Source organism: Syngnathoides biaculeatus, chromosome 19 (genome assembly GCF_019802595.1).
Source record: "Syngnathoides biaculeatus isolate LvHL_M chromosome 19, ASM1980259v1, whole genome shotgun sequence".
Lineage (NCBI taxonomy): Eukaryota > Metazoa > Chordata > Actinopteri > Syngnathiformes > Syngnathidae > Syngnathoides > Syngnathoides biaculeatus.
In genome coordinates, this window is record NC_084658.1 from 6,280,696 (window position 1) to 6,299,048 (window position 18,353).

The window sequence follows — 18,353 nt, forward strand, 5'->3', positions numbered from 1 at the left end:
GCATGCCAATTTTCATCACAATCAAAGTGTATAATATTAAACTACTATTTAGTAATCTTAGTTATTTAAGTGCATGATTTGTTTTTTTATGGATTCTTTTTTCTCAACTCAGTGAAGTAGCTGAATAAAGGCCCGACAGACTCACTCAGATCTGCTGAAAAAAAGAAAAGAGCAAAGGCTGTCTTGGGTCACTTGGAATGACCGAAAGAGAAAAGCAGAAGGGTGAAGGAGACTTAGGGAAGGAGGGAAAGCAAAAAGGATGAGAAGAGTTGATGGAAGCGAGTTGCTTGAGATTCTTGAGTGGGGATGTTTAAAGAGGTTAGGCAGGAACAAAGATGATGGAGGGGATTAAAAGAAGATGAGTTTGGACAGAAAGAAAGAGATGAATGGAGGGACGGGAAGTGGGGACTGGCTCAAAATAGCTTATGCTTACCAATTCCACAGTCCTGTGAATGGACGTGGTCTTATAGAATAACAAACGTGAGAAGAACACATGGGGCAGCACCTCAGAGGTGGCCAGCCACAGCTGGAAAAGAAACAATGCCCCTCTTACAAATGGAGAGGAAACACCATGAGGTGTGTGTGTTGGGGGGGGGCTACCCAGGGTCAACACAGCTCAACTGCTTGATTTTAAATCCTCCCTCATTAACTTTGAACTCCTCCAGCAGTCATTTCTTTTAAACCACACCTTCATGACATGACTGTAGTAAGACGGGATATTACCAAATATGTGCCATATTCATTCATGCCCTGTCTGCACCAGAAAAAAAAAAAATTCTATATAGAGAGTCCCATCAGGAAATTGGACAGGATCCTTATCCTTCATGATCCTTTTGCTGCTTACCATTGTGGTAAAAAAAAAAAAAAAAGCTAAATAATTTGCTGTAAAGTACCCAATACAAATTAAAATCTTCTGTCACATGAAAACAAGCTCTTTCAACCACCAAGACAGCAACACAAAGCCGCTACAGAGATGGAAATTAGCCTATTGGTTGCCGTTGTCCGCACGAAGACACACTGAAGCCCCTTATGGGATGTAGCCACTGTGTGACTCATTTTCCAGTATTGATTGCTCTGGTCTGACAAAATGCCATCCACAGTTAGATGCAATGCTCTGATAAAAAGCTTGCAAGTTCTGTAAAATCCTTTGTTTGTGTAGCAGGGCCCTGACAATTTTGGATTAGTCTAAAATGTACCTGTAAAATATTATTTGCCAGCTCAAACAAACAGCAATCAAAGCACTGGAAGCAATTCTCCACCAAGGCCAAACAATAATGGATGTATTTTATCAACATTGCGAGCACAAGGGAAACATCTTGTTGATGAATGGGGAAAATTGTAAAATCCTATGTAATGTTTTACCTATTTTGCTTCCTTAAGACTTCTTCGTTAAGACTAGTTGTCCCATTAGCAAGGGTTTACTGTGTTAAGGACTGGAAGTCCGTTGTGGAACAAGCGGATAACACCAAGTGAATAATTTTACTTTTACAACACAATTTTTGGCATCTTTACAACTGCCCAAGACTGTCAATTTCTGCATTCTTTTTTTTCCCTTTTAGCCAGAACCCCCTAGGTGGCTCATACAATTGTGTTATTCTTCTGAGGCCAAATGAGGGTCTGTATGTCGCGACTGAGCCTGGAAGCCATAAAAACAGCAGCAAGCACATAAATAACGACTTAACGATCCCCTCCACCCTCACCTTTAATGGTGACCGTGACGTTTTGCATGCTGGGACATATCCACATGTGGCTCGCAGGTGTACTCAGCGCCATCTCTGTTATTCCTACCAACTTGAACCCAGAAAGATCCATTTACTGCATATACACTTGAGTATAGTAATATGCCTAAATTCATCTTTGTTGCACATGTACTTTCTTGGCGTCGAGAGTCAGGGCCTCATTAATCCCGTCAAGTTTCTTTTTTCATTCAAAGAGTGTGTGTGAATTAAATGTATGTGAATGTCTTAAAGGTGCAAAATGTCACAACGTGTCGCACCAAACTGAAGAAAGACATTTATCCCACCCTTTACCTATTCTGCACCAAGATTCGCACCAATTACCCTCAGCTCATTTCAGATTTTACATATTTACAGACAACTAAGTGTTGTCTTTCAGCCGCCAATTATGAAATTATTACAATGGTAACTCTATAGCGCAGCGGCCTGAAAATTTGTAATTCACTCCAATAGGATGGGGATGAGTATGGGTTACAGTTGGCCTCATATGATATATCTATATCTATACATCTATATATACAGTGAAGAAAATAAGTATTTGAACATCCTGCCATATTGCAAGTTCTCCCACTTAGAAATCATGGAGGGGTCTGAAATTTTCATTGTAGGTGCATGTCCACTGTGAGAGAGATAATCTAGAAAGAAAAATTCAGAAATCACAATGTATGATTTTTTTTCATGATTTATTTGTGTGATACAGTTGTATATATGTATTTGAACATTTGTCTATCAGCTAGAAATCTGACCCTCAAAGACGTGTTAATCCGCCTTTAAGAGTCCACCTCCACTCCATGTATTATGCTGAATCAGATGTACCTGTGTGAGGTCGTGAGCTGCATAAAGACACCTGTCCACCCCATACAATCAGTAAGACTCAAACTTGTAACATGGCCAAGACCAAAGAGCTGTCCAAATACACCAGAGACGAAATTGTACAACTCCACACAGCTGGAAAGGGCTACAGAGAAATTGCCAAGCAGCTTGGTGGAAAAAGGTCCACTGTTGGAGCAATCATTAGAAAATGGAAGAAGCTAAACATGGCGGTCAATCTCAATCGGAGTGAAGCCCCATGGAAGATATCACCTTGTGGGGTCTCAATGATCCTTAGAAAGGTGATGAATCAGCCAAGGACTACACAACAGGACTTGGTCAATGACCTGAAAAGAGCTGGGACCACTGTTTCCAAGGTGACTGTTGGCAATACACTAAGACGTCATTGTTTGAAATCATGCATGGCACGGAAGGTTCCCTTGCTTAAAACAGCACATGTCAAGGCCCGTCTTAAGTTTGCCAATGACCATTTGGATGATACAGAGGAGTCGTGGGAGAATGTTTTGAGGTCAGATGACACCAAAATTGAACTTTTTGGTCCTAATTCCACTTGCCGTGTTTGGAGGAAGACGAATGATGAGTTCCATCCCAAGTACACCATCCCTACTGTGACGCACGGGGGTGGTAGCATCAAGCTTTTGGGGTGTTTTTCTTCACATGGGACAGGACGACTGCACTGTATTAAGGAGAGGATGACCGCAGCTGTGTATTGTGAGGTTTTGGGGAACAATCTCTTTCCCTCAGTCAGAGCATTGAAGATGGGTCGTGGCTGGGTCTTTCAACATGACAATGACCCGAAGCACACACCCAGGAAAACCAAGGAGTGGCTCCGTAAGAAGCATATCAAGGTTCTGGCGTGGCCTAGCCAGTCTCCAGAACTAAACCCAATAGAAAATAGAAAAGGAGCTGAAACTCTGTGTTTCTCAGTGATCGCCCAGAAACCTGTTTGATCTAGCGAAGATTTGTGTGGAGGAGTGGGCCAAAATCCCTCCTGCAGTGTGTGCAAACCTGGCGAACAACTACAGGAAACGTTTGACCTTTGTAATTGCAAACAAAGGCTACTGTACCAAATATTAACATTGGTTTTGTCAGGTGTTCAAATACTTACTTGCAGCTGTATCACACATATAAATCGTTAAAAAAATCATACATTGTGATTTCTGGATTTTTCATTTTAGACTATCTCTCTCACAGTGGACATGCACCTACGATGAAAATTTCAGACCCCTCCATGATTTCTAAGTGGGAGAACTTGCAATAAAGCAGGGTGTCCAAATACTTATTTTCTTCACTGTGTAGAAATATATATATACACACACACACACACACACACACACACACAACACACACACACTGTATATGGCGCTGCTGTGGGTGTTTGGAGCGAAAAAGTTCATACATTGTTTGATGCTAGAATGTAATAGTGCACACTTGACCCTATACACTGACCCATCTCAATTGATGGAAGGGCAAGAAAAAAAGCATTTACAGCCCTCTTGGGATCACTGACTGAAGTGATGGTTGTTTTTTTTTTTTCCCACTTTTGAGTGATGACAGCGTGGGAGACAAATGATCGAACCTTTTTAGGTTGCTAGAACGCTGATTGTTTCATACATTTGCCAAATGCAAAGCACAAGGTAGGTGAGGTATAAATTGCTGTTTGTAACTGAAATGACAGCATTTTGGATCCTATTTATAGCTCAAGAGGTCATTTTCTGCAATAATATTACTGCAGGTAAATTCATTTTTTTGCCAAAATGTGACATGTAAATGATTTTTTCAAGTCATTTTGAATATCACAATTATTTTTTCCCCCCAAATCCAACCCAGGCTTCTTTCATATGTGGGAATAAATCAGTATGTATCCAAACAAACAACACAGATTCCACAGCACCTCTCAGTTGTTCCTGGTAACACGGATGTTGGTGTTTGCTGATTTACTAACTGACCGTCCTAGGTTTAACTGTGCATCTTTTATTTGTATATAATGTAGGACACTTTGTGGGCAGCTGTGTTTGTTTTAAAGTGTTCCATAAATAAAGTTGAGCTGAGAATTTCATTAGCACCACTGAGACATGGCAGAGAGCCATCCGATCATTTTTCTTAATGAATAGCCCTACACTTTCTTCCTCATAGCTAGATCATAAAATAAATTCTTGAAATGGTTCTTTCCTGATTTTGTTTTGATGGTCTCCTCTTTGAGTTCTATCTATTTACGGTATTTATAAGGATGAAGTGCTGCAAATGTAGAAAATGTGTGTTAGTCGGATTGCCTGAAAAGGAAAACAAATCTTTAAAAATGACTGAAATGGTGATACATTAGGTAAGGTCTTATTTTGATCCAATTAGTATACATTCTATTTCCACTTTTTGCCAATTCTGACTGATTATAATAGCTCGAATACAAAAACAGTTGGGCAGTGTTTGCTATTCTAGTTCATCACAGCATAGCTGCAAGACAAAGAAAGAGAAAAAGACCACAATCTATTCTCTTGCATATTACTGCAGAGCAGAATTTTCCTTCTTGAAAGCCTTTAGAATGGATAACCGAAACCACCACCCCCCCAAAAAAAATATCATTTTACCCTGAAAAAATAGGGAAAATTGATATGTATATATATTTCCCCTCCAAAAAAGCCTTCAGGAGAAGTAGGACAAAATGTCTCTAAATGCGACAAGGTTTCACTGATTTCAACGACAAGATCATTGCAGCACAGCGCGAGGACAAGTCTGAAGGAAATACATCTGCTGCGTAGGAGTTCCTTCCTCGCTTTGCTTGTCAGCCAGAGTCAGAAACAACTTTGAAAAACAGCTGCAACTCAATCCATTTAATGGCCTGTATTCATTTAACTTGAGCTCATCTTTTCTCATGGAGGTTAGTTTGTTAATCACCTTTGCTATTCTGAGACCCCCGCGCTGATAAGGATGAGTGAATGAGCACTTTTTTTGTCTGTGCTTTTAAAATCTTTCATAGAAGGTCGGCAGTTGATTCCTGGTCAAGGAACGCATCAGATCTGGTCAATCTAAGATCAAAATAGCCCGAGAAAGTGAAACTTGGGCCTTTGTTTCATGTTGAAATAGACTTGATATGCATTTGAAAAAAAGCATGACATTTTAATCATTTTGAAAAAAAAAAAAAAGAAATCATTATTACAAATATCTAAATAAATTTTTTGCTATGTACTTTAAGACTTGTCTGTTTTTAAAAATGTGAGTTTTCCATGAATGTCGATCTACTTAGTTCATATCCTCTTTGTTGTCAGTCTCTGCGGAATCATTATGTAATGCTGCAGGCTTCAGTGCTCCATTCCTGTTTTGGGCCATCACAAAACAACAAAAAAGTCAACCTTCACTCGAGCATGAACCATTTTTCTCTGCATCCAGGCAACTTATGAGGGAGGCAGTTAACTCAAGAGAACCTTTAAACAGTCCGCATCAGTCCCAGCAAGGCTCAGGGAGGCAGCAAGTCAGCAGAACTCGGCGGAGGGATAGAAAGATGCTCAGATTTCATGAGTAGTCCAAACACACCACTGGGATCATCACGCATCAGAACCCCTCTCCTGTGTTTTGCAGGAAGATGCTGACTTATCGCCGGCGCTCTGTAAGAGACCGGTCTTTCAAAAATGTTCATAGGAGTGACCGCATTGCACAGCATTGAACTCTAATTGAGTCGCATGCACAGCGCTGAAGACTCAATCATAAAAGTGTTGAATTTTTAAAATATCGTGTCTTGTTTAAGCCAACAAATACTGATGCAGATGCAAATAACGTTGATAACATTTGTAGATATGAGTAAACTATTTTATTTTCTCACAAAAATCTGAATGGAGTTTTAACATTTTGGAACATAACTTTTCAAGCACACTTCGGCTGAAGAGCAGATTGGCCAATCCCAGTGCAGCACAGAACAAAGGCCCAACACCTTTCAATGAGTGCTTCATTGAATTTGATTATTTTCGTTTTGTGTATGTGAATATTTTTTAATATCCCTCAATGTATTTGCACTTTTCATAAAATAATTACATGCTGTCGTCAGCTCATCAACCAAGATGCTAACATTATGCTACGAATGTGAGGCTAAGTGAAGTGGCCGTAACAGTTTTAGCCAGCGAAGCTAACTTGGCTAGCTTCATGTTCTTGGATGTAATGTTTGTATCAGCCTTATGCTCTTTGTCTTTACATAATTTTAAAAATAACTAGAGCGTTACTAGGTCTAGGTGGAATGTCAATTTGACAATCATTTTAAAAGGAGTCAGTAGCGCACTTATCCTTTTTTCTACAATGTTTAGCCTTATTACGATTGCAGGTAACCTGGAGGATATACAGTATCAGCTGATTAACTGTGACTTTGTACTGATTTGTAGGACACATATGCACAGGCATTAAAGCACAAACTCATACCTATGGACAATTTAGAGTCTTAGCATAATATGGCTGTTTTTGAGGGAGGAAGCCAGAGTTTCCGCAAAAGGTTGGAGCCGAGATTTGTGCCCCAAACCTTAACATAAGTTAACAGGTAAAAGATGTTTACCAATTGTGAAAAAAACCTCTTACTTTCAGCAGAATAGTCTCTTTTTGTTTATTAATGCAAATGAAGTATTGCATTAACAGCTGGTTCACATGCCAAATCACACTCCAATTTTGTGGTTACACAGCAAGAACTGCGGTGCAATTGTGCGAAAATCAGGTCACCAATGAGATTGGTGGCTGAAGGTGCATTCAGTGTTCACAGCACAATACACATTGGGTCGAGTTTACTAAAGGTTAACATGTATAACAGTGGACCAAGGTTTATCGCTTATGCAAACCGATGTGAAAGCTGATCTCGTGGGCACACGCAGCATAAAATCTGCCAAATGCACAAGATTGTGATTCAGTTCAATCTGTGCATTCTGAGAGGAGTGCATGCGGATACATGAATTTAGCACAGAAAATGTAATTCATTAAACCTGAGATGATTTCCGCTGCCTGATTTTGCTTCTTTAAATTGTGTGTCTGAAAGTCAGGTGCAAACTCACATTCACCGTGTTATCAGTGTAGCACAGGCAAAATGAGAAGCGGAGGGCAGAATGTTTGCACACGTAAATGTTTTTGAAATGACAAAAAAATTATTGTGACATACTGATTCTTCAGGAATGCAATATTGGAGTTTTTGAATGTTCTAAGGGGAGATTCGGAGCCCGTCACAAGAAGGAGTCATACCATAAAACGACATTTCTTTGCATCTTGAGCATTTCAGGGCAAAGTATACATTGATGCTGGCCTTTTTCAACTTTTAAAAACAATGCTATGCAGTACTGGTAAATGTGTCCAATTGCTAAGTACTTTGGGCGAGTTAAATGAAGCAAAACATGGCATTTATGAGTTTTCCAGATTCCCCAAAATTATGGGACCCAAAGATATATTTTGTGTAATTCAGTAATATGTTTCTCTTCCATTGACACTTCCAATTGCATCACTTCCTCAGTAAAAACCATCAAAGCTCCTGAAAGTGCTTCCCCTCTTTTGAATACAACATTCTCCACCATGAGTACATCTGTTGCCAAAAGACCACACGATCTGTTTGGCCAGCTGGACACCAAGCGACGCGGCCGAACACAGCTCAAGTGGATTTTTGCGAAAAAATTTCACTGTACACAAACCTACTGAGCGGATGAAGTGGATGAAGTCGATATTAGGGGGGGAAAAAAAAAACTTGCTTGCAAGGGCTTGAAAGCTTTTCTTGTGTCCTCAAATTCAGCATAAAAATATTATATAGTGTATAACAAATAACACTGCGAAGAAGTCAACAAAACACCATTAAGAGGGACTCAGACAAAGACTAAACATTGATCACTCGCAATCATCACTAATTCAAGGGCACAGAGGATAAGTAATTTTGTACTTAGGTGACGTCATTGTTTTATCCGAGCTGGACCTTCTTCATGTCCATTTTCCTTTTGCGTTCAGCTCCTCCATTTGTCATGGAGCGTTGGGTGCCATCCTGTCAATTTCTTTGTTCCTGCACTACATCAGGGATCGGCTAGACTGCTGCCCCTTGAGGGAAACCCATACTCGGATGCTGAAGAATTTCCCTTCAGCCTGATTGGGACAACCTGTCAACTTGACAACCACAGATATTATCCTCTATATCGGGTTGATTTACATCCTTTTTCTGCATCTTTCCCATTCAAGGAGGAGGCAGCTCTCCTCTTTTGTCTGTTTATCTGATCAGTCACTTCTATCACTGCTGTCCAATCTTCCTTTTCTCGAACTCTCCTTTAATCTCCTTCTTGTATCTGCCTTCCATTTTTCCCGCATCACAACCAGTGAGCCGCTTTATCTTTCAGATGTTATCACAAACTTCGGTATTGGGGTGGGATAAAACGAACGCAACACGCTTTGCAATTTCCTTTCCCCATTCATCTGCTGAGGGAAGCTTCCTCATGCAACTTTGATTTCTCTTCCAAGGATATTGCTCTGATTAGCCATTTTGTAGTGATTTCAAAGTCAAGTCATATATTTTCCTTTGCCGAAGATGACGAGATTTTTTTTTCAATCTTTTTTTGTCTTTACACATGCTCGCTGATCAAATTGGAGCAGTTTTCTGCTTTGCTGCGGTGCGACAGACAAAGTTCTAAACACATCAGATCAAAGTGTATGGAATGATAGGCTCTATAAAGATCAGATGCCGCATCTCAGGGACTCCTCTGAGTCCGGGAAAACTAAAATGTCAATCCACAAAAGACTAACTCTATTTCTAATGTGAACAGGAAAAAAAAAAACCACTTTCTAAAAACACAAGAATGCAAAAGGAATCATCTTCTTTAAGAGGTGATGGCTGCTAATATGAGTGACTATACATAGCAGCACCACATGTGAGCGTCTCAGGAGGCAGTCTGATTTTAACCTGAGTGAATTATGGCGCAAAGGGGCGGGGGGCTGTTTTTTTTCTTGGGAAATGTACTAGTCAACTGTTATCAAGTGATTCTGTTGCTTGGGTTATAAGTCATTCCTTTTACACACACACACAAAAGAAAGAGGAGAACACGTTTCACTTTCAAACTAGCATGTCTCACACATTTTGTCGATATGCAAACAAGCATTTTCCACTTCCAGACTGTTCTAAAAATAGCTTACCAATGAGATGTGTCTTATTCTTTTTAAATCTCATGTTGATACTATGTAATATATCAATCAATATGTATCGTCATCTTGGGAAAAATCTATTACAACTTTTGATCAGTTTCTCTTGTACCTTTCCAGCACCCTCTTGGCTTGATCCTCCCCTGAAAAAGAGGGTTTAGGGATTACTTAATGATGACCCAAATAGAGCCTTCCGCCTCTTTCCAGGCATATTGGTTCAAAGACAGATTTCTCTGCTGTTGAAGGGGAATTTAAGGTTGAGCTGTCAAGAGAGGGATAGAACTTCAACGCAGTAACAGTGCTGGCAGGTCAATGCCGCTTAAGTGGCGCTAATACTCCGTGACATGTGGACATGTTTGCTACAAACCACAGGCATTTATTCTTGGATAGACACGGTGGTGACAGCTGAGTTAGTCATGCGCCCAGCATCACATTGATTACAGTGAACGAGGAACTCCAATGAACGCCTAGATGTGTCAACCAAACCTGCGCATTATTATCTTTATAAAGGGAATGTTTATTTCATGCAGAGCTAGCCAATTAGGCATACCTGATACTGTGGCCAGTGAGTGTAAATGAAGAGGAGGTACTTTATAGCTTCTAACTGATCTCTATGGCAACTGTTCGGACGCTGGCCTTTCTAGAACACAAGTTTAATGGATGGGCAGTCCACTGATTGACCGGTCACTGTGGCAACATTCTAATACCCTGCAAAGTAACTACGAGGATGAGAGACCAATTTGCTTTCACCCGGACAACTTTCCCTCCCTAGTAGAAACGTAGCAAATGTGTTGTTATTCTCTTCAATGAACACACAACCCCACGATGTACTTACTTGTGACGCAGGGAAGATATTTGGAATCAGTGTTTTCAAGTGGAATGAACTCAGTGGTAGCAGGGAGAAGGGGAGCGATGAGATAACGGCAAAGTGCTGCCGGTGAACGGTATAAAAAAGAGGATGGCAGCTTATGGGAGCAAGCGCAGCAGGGAGGAAGTAGGAAACCACTTCAACTTTCGTCTGGCTTTACTTAGGAGGAGACTCAGCAACAATGACAAGGGGAAACATAATAGAACATAATGCCAGGTAACGGTGGAGGGTGACGGTATTGTACATTACAGTTTAAAAAAAAAAGGTCTGTTGTTTGGAATTTTGAAGTTTATCTAATGCAGAGCTGAGCCAGTGCAGGACCCAAAACACACCCTTTGACCAAGTTAAGTGAAAGGAACATTAAAAAAATGTGACTTTTAGATGTTTATGATGATCAAAATCCCCCCTGAGCACATTGGGCTGCAAAAGCTACGAAAAATGCTGCGCAGTGTAAAGTAGAATTGTCAAAGCCAAACCTCAAAAAAGTGATACAAACTGGACGTTTCCCAAGATTTTCTGTAAAACGTCAAAATTTGGGCTCTGACATGACGCAAAAAGCCATGTTTATGAAATGATGACAAGGCAAAAAGTGTGACGATAACTTCAGAACTAGAACTTACCGCAGCATAGGAATGGGTCTGACTGTTCAGTACAATATGAGCAGCACAATTAAATGAATCTGCTGTACTGTAGATGAACATTTTTTTTTTCATAGAAGGCAATTAATTTTACATTGCCTGCACAGTTAAAGGTTTTATTATGGTGAGAGTTTGTGCCTGGATTTCATTAACTGAATGCCTTTTGCATTTCATATTTTAGAAAAGTGAATTTGAGTTCAGTTAAAATCGCTCTCATGTTAATGGCCCATTAAAAACAAAAGATGAAAACAACCTCAATGGTGCAGTGAAAGCTCAGAGGATGCGTGTGTAGTTTAAGACAAAGAAGCCCAAAGCCCCATGGTGCATATGTCAGATAAATAGAGCACCAAAAGACCGTAAAAGAGCACTGAGGGGGCCAGAGGGTAATGACTGTTTAGTTTACATGTGCATGATAATGCTTCCCCACTTGCACTCCCAGTGGGACTGGAATCCCGCCTGAGGGAAGCCGTATCACAAAGGTCAGCGACAATAGGCTCGTCATTCATGTGGTTGTCATAGCGACCACAAAGCCCGCTTGGGCCACAAGGGTCATTGTCATCAAGGAATTCTCCCGGCGAAACTAATTGCTGTGTTTCTATGTCGGGACTCAAATATCCATCGTGCTGATTAGGGCAGATGCAAAGGAATGTGTGGCTGTATGGATCATTACAATCATACAGGAGCGCTCATCGAGGTCTCATATTTGGACATCTTTCATTGAGTGATTTCACACTGTCACTTTCCATTTTTCTGCTCCTTCCCTAGAGAACTTTAGCATCTAATAAAGGACCAGGATGCTGGAAGTCTAAAGTAATTCCACCATCTGGATGTAGGTCTGGAGCATCCTCATGGGTCTGAGGTTGTTATATTAGTGTAGGCTGACTGTGTCTATCATGGCTGTCATGAACATGGCCGAAACATTGGGGAGGAAAAAAAAAAGTTTGTATGTTACATAAATAGATCTGGCCTCATCAAGTTACATTATAAAAAAAAGTGATGGCTCACACAGATAGATAGATGGATAGATGGCTAGATAGATGGCTAGATAGATAGATAGATAGATAGATAGATAGATAGATAGATAGATAGATAGATAGATAGATAGATAGATGATAGATAGATAGATAGATAGATAGATATAGATAGATAGATAGATAGATAGATAGATAGATAGATAGGATAGATAGATAGATAGATAGATAGATAGATAGATAGATTAGATAGATAGATATAGATAGATAGATAATAGATAGATAGATAGATCCGCCTGCTTCTTAAAAGGTTACACACAAGGCTTTGTGTATTTATTGAAGCAACAGCATTTTGGATGCAGAAGAGAGTACAGGAAAAATCAAAACACCGAATATAATTCATACACAGAGCAACAAAGAAACAAATAAAGGAAATTAAAAGAGTACTTTCAAGCAAAGTACATCATAACACTGTTTAAAACACAATACGGAATGGTGGAGAATGTTTATTTATCCACGACATCCCAATTAGTAGTCGTGTCTCTCTGTCGTTGAAATGTATTATGACCCTACTCTACTCTGCTGTCATAAGATAATAAAAAGCCGCAGATATTTGTTGCGTGGGTCAACCATGCCGGCGGAGGCTGCACTCTCCCAGTGCCACCAAGCGGCCACAGGTGGCGACGCATTATTTTGAAAACTTGTACAAAACTGACTACAGACTACGTGTGGCTGGCTGTTTCGTGAAATGTATGTTGTTGTTGTTGTTTTTTTAAACTTTCGAGTTCTATCGCATGCACGTTTAAATCGAGTATAAAAAGTAAATGTATAAGAGCACACGAGACGGACTGCAGCCCCAACATTTACCATGATAAGAAAAGGAGCAAAATATGATTCAATGGTGGAAATGGTTTTCTTACCAGGTGAGGTGGTCAACTCGCAGTCATTTAGTCGAGATCCACGTTGCGTGTCTTGTCCGTGGAGAAGCGCAGTGATGGAGAACAAAGATAAATATGCATATATCCTCAGTTTGTGCCGCGTCTGCGCTCGGGACAGGAGCTCAGCCTCAGCCCAAGCGTCTCTCAGCAGAACCTCCTCTCGGACCTCTTGCTTCTATTTCTGACCTGGAGGGCGCGCCGAGCAGCGTGCCTTGAAACCGGACACTGCGCCAAAGACAATGTGCCTCTCCCCGAGGAGAGAAAGGGGAGGAGTGGAGGGATATGCAAGACCCAAAACAAGAGAGAGGGGAGGATGACAACTTTACTCCGGCGAGAGCGCGGGCGAGGAGGGTCGCGATGTTGGGTGTGCGCGTCAGTGCAGCCCGTGCGCGTGGATCTGTGGGTGGGCGATGCGCTTCTCCTCCTTGCGCGTCCTCAGCGGCAGGAGCGGTAGACGTGGCAGCTGCACGCGTCTCTCCTTCAGGTGCCCGACGGGACCAGCTGATCCAGCTATAACCACTGGAGCAGCTAATGGTGAGATGGGAGCAAAATACACACACAAGCCATAAAATGGGGTGCTGACATGAAATTAAAATGCAGTCAGACGGACGGACGAAAATAAAACCTCGACGTGGTCAATCTGTTTACTGTCAAATAACCCATCAAATAACTTCTCCCCCCCCCCGCATTAAAATACTGAAAAGGTATTTTAAACACACTTCGAAGCTACAGTAACTGTGACAAAATACTGCTATTCATTTTAAACTGTACCTCTTAACAAAAAGCCACCCTATACAATAAATGTCCAAAATTAGACTTTAGGGTCGGTCTCGGATTCTTCAATCTGCCCAAACGCATCCATTCATCATACCAACTAGGATCATGGTGTCCTGGAGCCTCCCCCATCTGACTTCAGCCAAGAGGTGGGGTACAACCTGAACTGGTCGCCAACAAACACACCAGCCAATAGCAGGGCACATATAAACACACAAACTTTCACAACTAAGAACAATTTGATATCTCTGATGTAAACTTTAAACATATTTGTTGATGTGGTAAGTTCTGAGGACCGGGGTTTAAATACCAGCACCGCCTGTGTGGATGTTTACATGTTCTCCCCGTGCCTGTGAGTTTTCTCCGGGCACTCTGGTTTACTCCCACATCCTAAAAACATACATGGTAGGTTAATTGAAAATTTTAAATTACCCATAGGTGTGAATGTGAGTCTAAAATAAAGCCGAGCCTTAAGCCACACCACCTTCCTCTACATCATCTAACATCCATGAAAGTGACGTTAGACAGATCTTCAAACAACAAAAACAAAAACAAAAACAAAAACAAAAAAATCAACAAAGCGCCGGACCCAGATCTTGTGTCCCGATCCTGCCTCAAACTCTGTGCAGACAAAAAAAGCACCTGTCTCGGGACTTAATCACTGTTGCTTTGACATCTGTGGTCATGAAGTCCTTTGAACATCTCAAGAGCGTCACAGGTCCCCAACTGGACCCAGTGCAGCTTGCCTATCAAGCTAACAGATCTGCAGATGATGCCGTCAATATGGGTTTGCTCTTCATCCTTGAACATCTTGACATCGAGGGTACCTATGCAAGCATCCTGTTCATAGACTTCAGCTCTGCGTTTAACACCATCATCCCTGAACTCCTCTCCTCCAAACTTCATCGGCTCAGTGTCTCGCCTGCCATTTCTCGGTGGATCTACAACTTCCTGAAGGACAGGACACAGCAGGTGAGGCTGGGGGACACCACCTCATCCACGCGCACTATCAGCACCGGGGCACCCCAAAGTTGTGTCCTTTCCCCTCTGCTCTTTTCGCTCTACACGAACTACGGCAAGTCGTGGGTTCAGACTGTGAAACTCCTGAAGTTCGCAGATGACACCACGGTCATCAGCCTTATCAAAGACAGCGACGGGTCTGCATATCAACAGGAAGTGGCGAGACTGGCGCTTTGGTGTGGTCAACTCAACCTGGCTTTGAACACTCTAAAGACTGTGGAGATGATTGTGGACTTCGGAAGGCATCCTTCGGCACAGCTGCCACTGACGCTGTCCAGCTGTCTTGTGTCAACCGTCGAGACCTTCAAGTTCTTGGGAATTACTGTTTCAGAGGACCTGAACTGGGGGACGAACATCAACTCCATCCTCAAAAAAGCCCAGCAAAGGATATACTTTTTGCGGCTTCTGAGGAAGCACACCCTGTCATAAGAGCTGCTCAGACAGTTCTACACAGCGGTCCAATCCAATCAGTACTGTGTACCTCCATCACAGTCTGGTTTGGTGCCGCCACAAAAAAGGACAAACTCAGACTGAAACAGACAATCAAAACCACTGAACGGATTGTTGGCACCATGCTACCAACTATTGAGGACTAGCACGCAACCCGAACTAGGTCCAGAGCAGGGAGGATCCTCCAGATCCTGGCTACCAGCTCTTCCATCTCCTTCCGTTGGAAAGGTGGTACAGATCAATGAAAGACAAAACTAGCAGGCATTCGAATAGTTTTTTTTAGGTTTTTCCGCTCTGGCAATTAAGTCATTAAATTCTTGATCAACAAACAGGACATTCACTCACATCCTGCTGGTCCCATCAATATTAGTAGTCTCTTTCTCTCTCTTACATACTATGTATATATATATTTTGCAGACTGCACGATTCATCACTTTAAACTGCTCCGTTTGCACAATTGGCATTGTTAACACACTTATCGATATAGAATTTACATCTTGCATGTTTTATAAGGAACAGTCTCCGAAAATGGATTCACGGAATTTTGCCAGTGAAATCCAAGCAACACTAAGAGTTGATTTTACAATGTTATCAGTTTGTCTGCACCAAATGTTTCTCTTGTTCCAAGTCAGACATCTCAAAGAAGCTCCACACGAATTTTCAATGCTGCTGGTACTAAAAAGGACAATGCAAACAATGTCCCTGGTGGAGTTACTGAGCTCCCTGAGAGGAGGCACACTGGAAACCAACCTTGAACCCTTCCATATTTTTTTTCTTTCCTATAACTACTTCTTTTCACAGCTGTTTTATAATCAAAACAACATTGGAGTCACTTGAAGCAAAAAAAAAAAAAAAAGAAAAAAGAAAACATGACAGCTGCATTTTTTGTCCTTTTGTGTACCTTAATCATCGTATTCTCAGTTTAAATTACCTGTGTATCCCTCAGTGAATGGACCGCCATCAGGCTCCACACCCCAAAAGCTTTGTACACACACAGCTTTGGGGCTGCAATCCAAAGTGTGTGTGTCATGCTGTGCACAGTGCGATCCACAGCTGCTTGTTAACACACTTCTTAGGCAACGCGCTTCCGTGCAACCTCTGTATTCTTCATACTCACATATAAATTCAAATCAGCCCCTTGTCAGTGCCAACTTCCCACGTCGAAGGTGGTGTGAGTGGCCTGCCCTACAGCTCTCAAGTGTGGGTGAGCCCACCCGCTCTTTCCCACCCGCTACGCTGCTGTGGGTGATACAAAGAAAATAAGGGATGCAAAATAATAAACACATACTAATGGCAACATGCAAGTTAAATTCCAGTGTCGTAAACCGGCAGAAACCAGTAAGTATTTTCAGTATGTGCATAAGGTCAGCAGGAGTTGAACCGATGACCATCGTGTCATATTTACCACTCCACAATGATGGTTAGAGCTTGGGGTTGATTAATTACCAATCATGTGAAAAATCCAGACGCCTTGCAGAAAGCAACAGGTTCACATGACCAATCGACTGGTGCCTTAAACGTGGAAATATTTTTCAAAAAAAAAAACCCCAAAAAACATGCAAAATATGCAAGTCTATCCTCAATTTAATATAAGACAGTGGTTTTCAAACTGGGGGGATTCATGACAGAGGGGTTGCAGCAGCCTCCCCCTAGCTTTAAATTATCACCTCTAGCCTTTTTTCAAACTTTATTATTATTTTTACAATTTTCAATCATAGCAGGGAGGGAGCAGAAAGAGGGGGCTGAAAGGGTTAATATCCCAAAGATCGTGCCTAAAAAAAGTTTGAAAACCACTGATATAAGCAAAAATGCCGTGCATCTGGAAAGTCATCCACTTTTCACCAACAAAAAAGTGAGGATATCCTGAAAAGTGTTCGCTGAGGTGTTGAAATGAGGATAAGTGGCGGTTCATCAACAACCTTTTTACTGCGAAAACGAACAGTTTATGTTGGCCATAATGGCAAAGAAAAGCATTGAGCTTGTGTTTTCCTGAAGCCTTCATTTCACAGATAGGCAGTGTAGGCTCTTTTTCATCTGACTCACAGGTCCAATCAGAAATTTTGCTCAGACCCCTTCACCGAAGTGAGCATCTGAATAGTAATATTTGTAAAATCCAAAGGTGCCGATAGCTTGACCACTTTAAATTTGTAACTGGTAAACATGTAAAAAGGTCCCATGTGACCACTGGTCCCAGCTACTTCAAGCATCTTGAATCAGATACTGTTCCAAAGCAGTCAAGTTTTAGTTTTATTATTCAATCCAGTATTTGCTGCTGGCCTCCGACCGTCATAAGCCACACATATTTCAAAAACAATTAGGTACTGTCTATCCAAAAGCAATTCCTACATGTGGAAAATAGCGAGTGGTAGAGGTCTGACAAAGTATGGCAATGCTTAAATAAATAAATCTATGATACTCTTAATCTAAACTGAGCATGGGCAAACTCGGAAGAAGGTCATTGTAAATACAGTACTGCATAATGATGGTTTCCTTGTGTGTCTCGTGTTGAATGACGTGTTGGGATGACCTTAAATCTCATCTTTAGGTTGTTAAAAAAATAATTAATTTCACAGGTGGATTGACCTCCACAACATTTGGCTTTCCTAAGAATTTCTGCCTCTCTCTTTGCATCAACAAAACTTGTTCCTCATTCACTACCAAAAAACTTAAACTAAAGAGCTCCAGCTATATTTCAGAGCAAGCCTTGACCTGTGAGAGGTGCAGAGAGTGAGTTTCATTATATATATATATATATATATATATATAACTAAACAAAACACACAAAAAAAAAAAACACATAAAAACAATGTGCTGTCTTTTAGGGAGCCGTGAGGCAAAATGATGAACGATCGTTTCTCTCGGAAGGAATCCTCAGACAAGTGGAATCAAATCTATGCTTTGTGTGTGTGTACTGTACGCTGTGCGTGTGTGTGTGTGTGCCTGTTGTTACTCAGCATTTCTGTTATGATGTGAGGCAACCCAACTCAAGTTGCCAGGCAACC

The 18,353-nt window shown here is 41.3% G+C and overlaps 1 protein-coding gene across 2 annotated transcripts in view; it reads right to left on the reverse strand.

Annotated features, from left to right (window-relative positions):
• The window catches only part of sema5a (sema domain, seven thrombospondin repeats (type 1 and type 1-like), transmembrane domain (TM) and short cytoplasmic domain, (semaphorin) 5A), a 127,234-nt gene extending 113,614 nt beyond the window's left edge, over positions 1-13,620 (reverse strand). Inside the window, exon 1 of one of the 2 annotated variants that reach the window (XM_061804894.1) lies at positions 13,090-13,614. The gene's annotated coding sequence lies outside the window, so the exon portion shown is untranslated. Of the gene's footprint in view, positions 1-13,089 lie in introns of both variants that reach the window. The other variant, XM_061804895.1, reaches the window with a different exon arrangement.
• Positions 13,621-18,353: the final 4,733 nt, after the last annotated feature.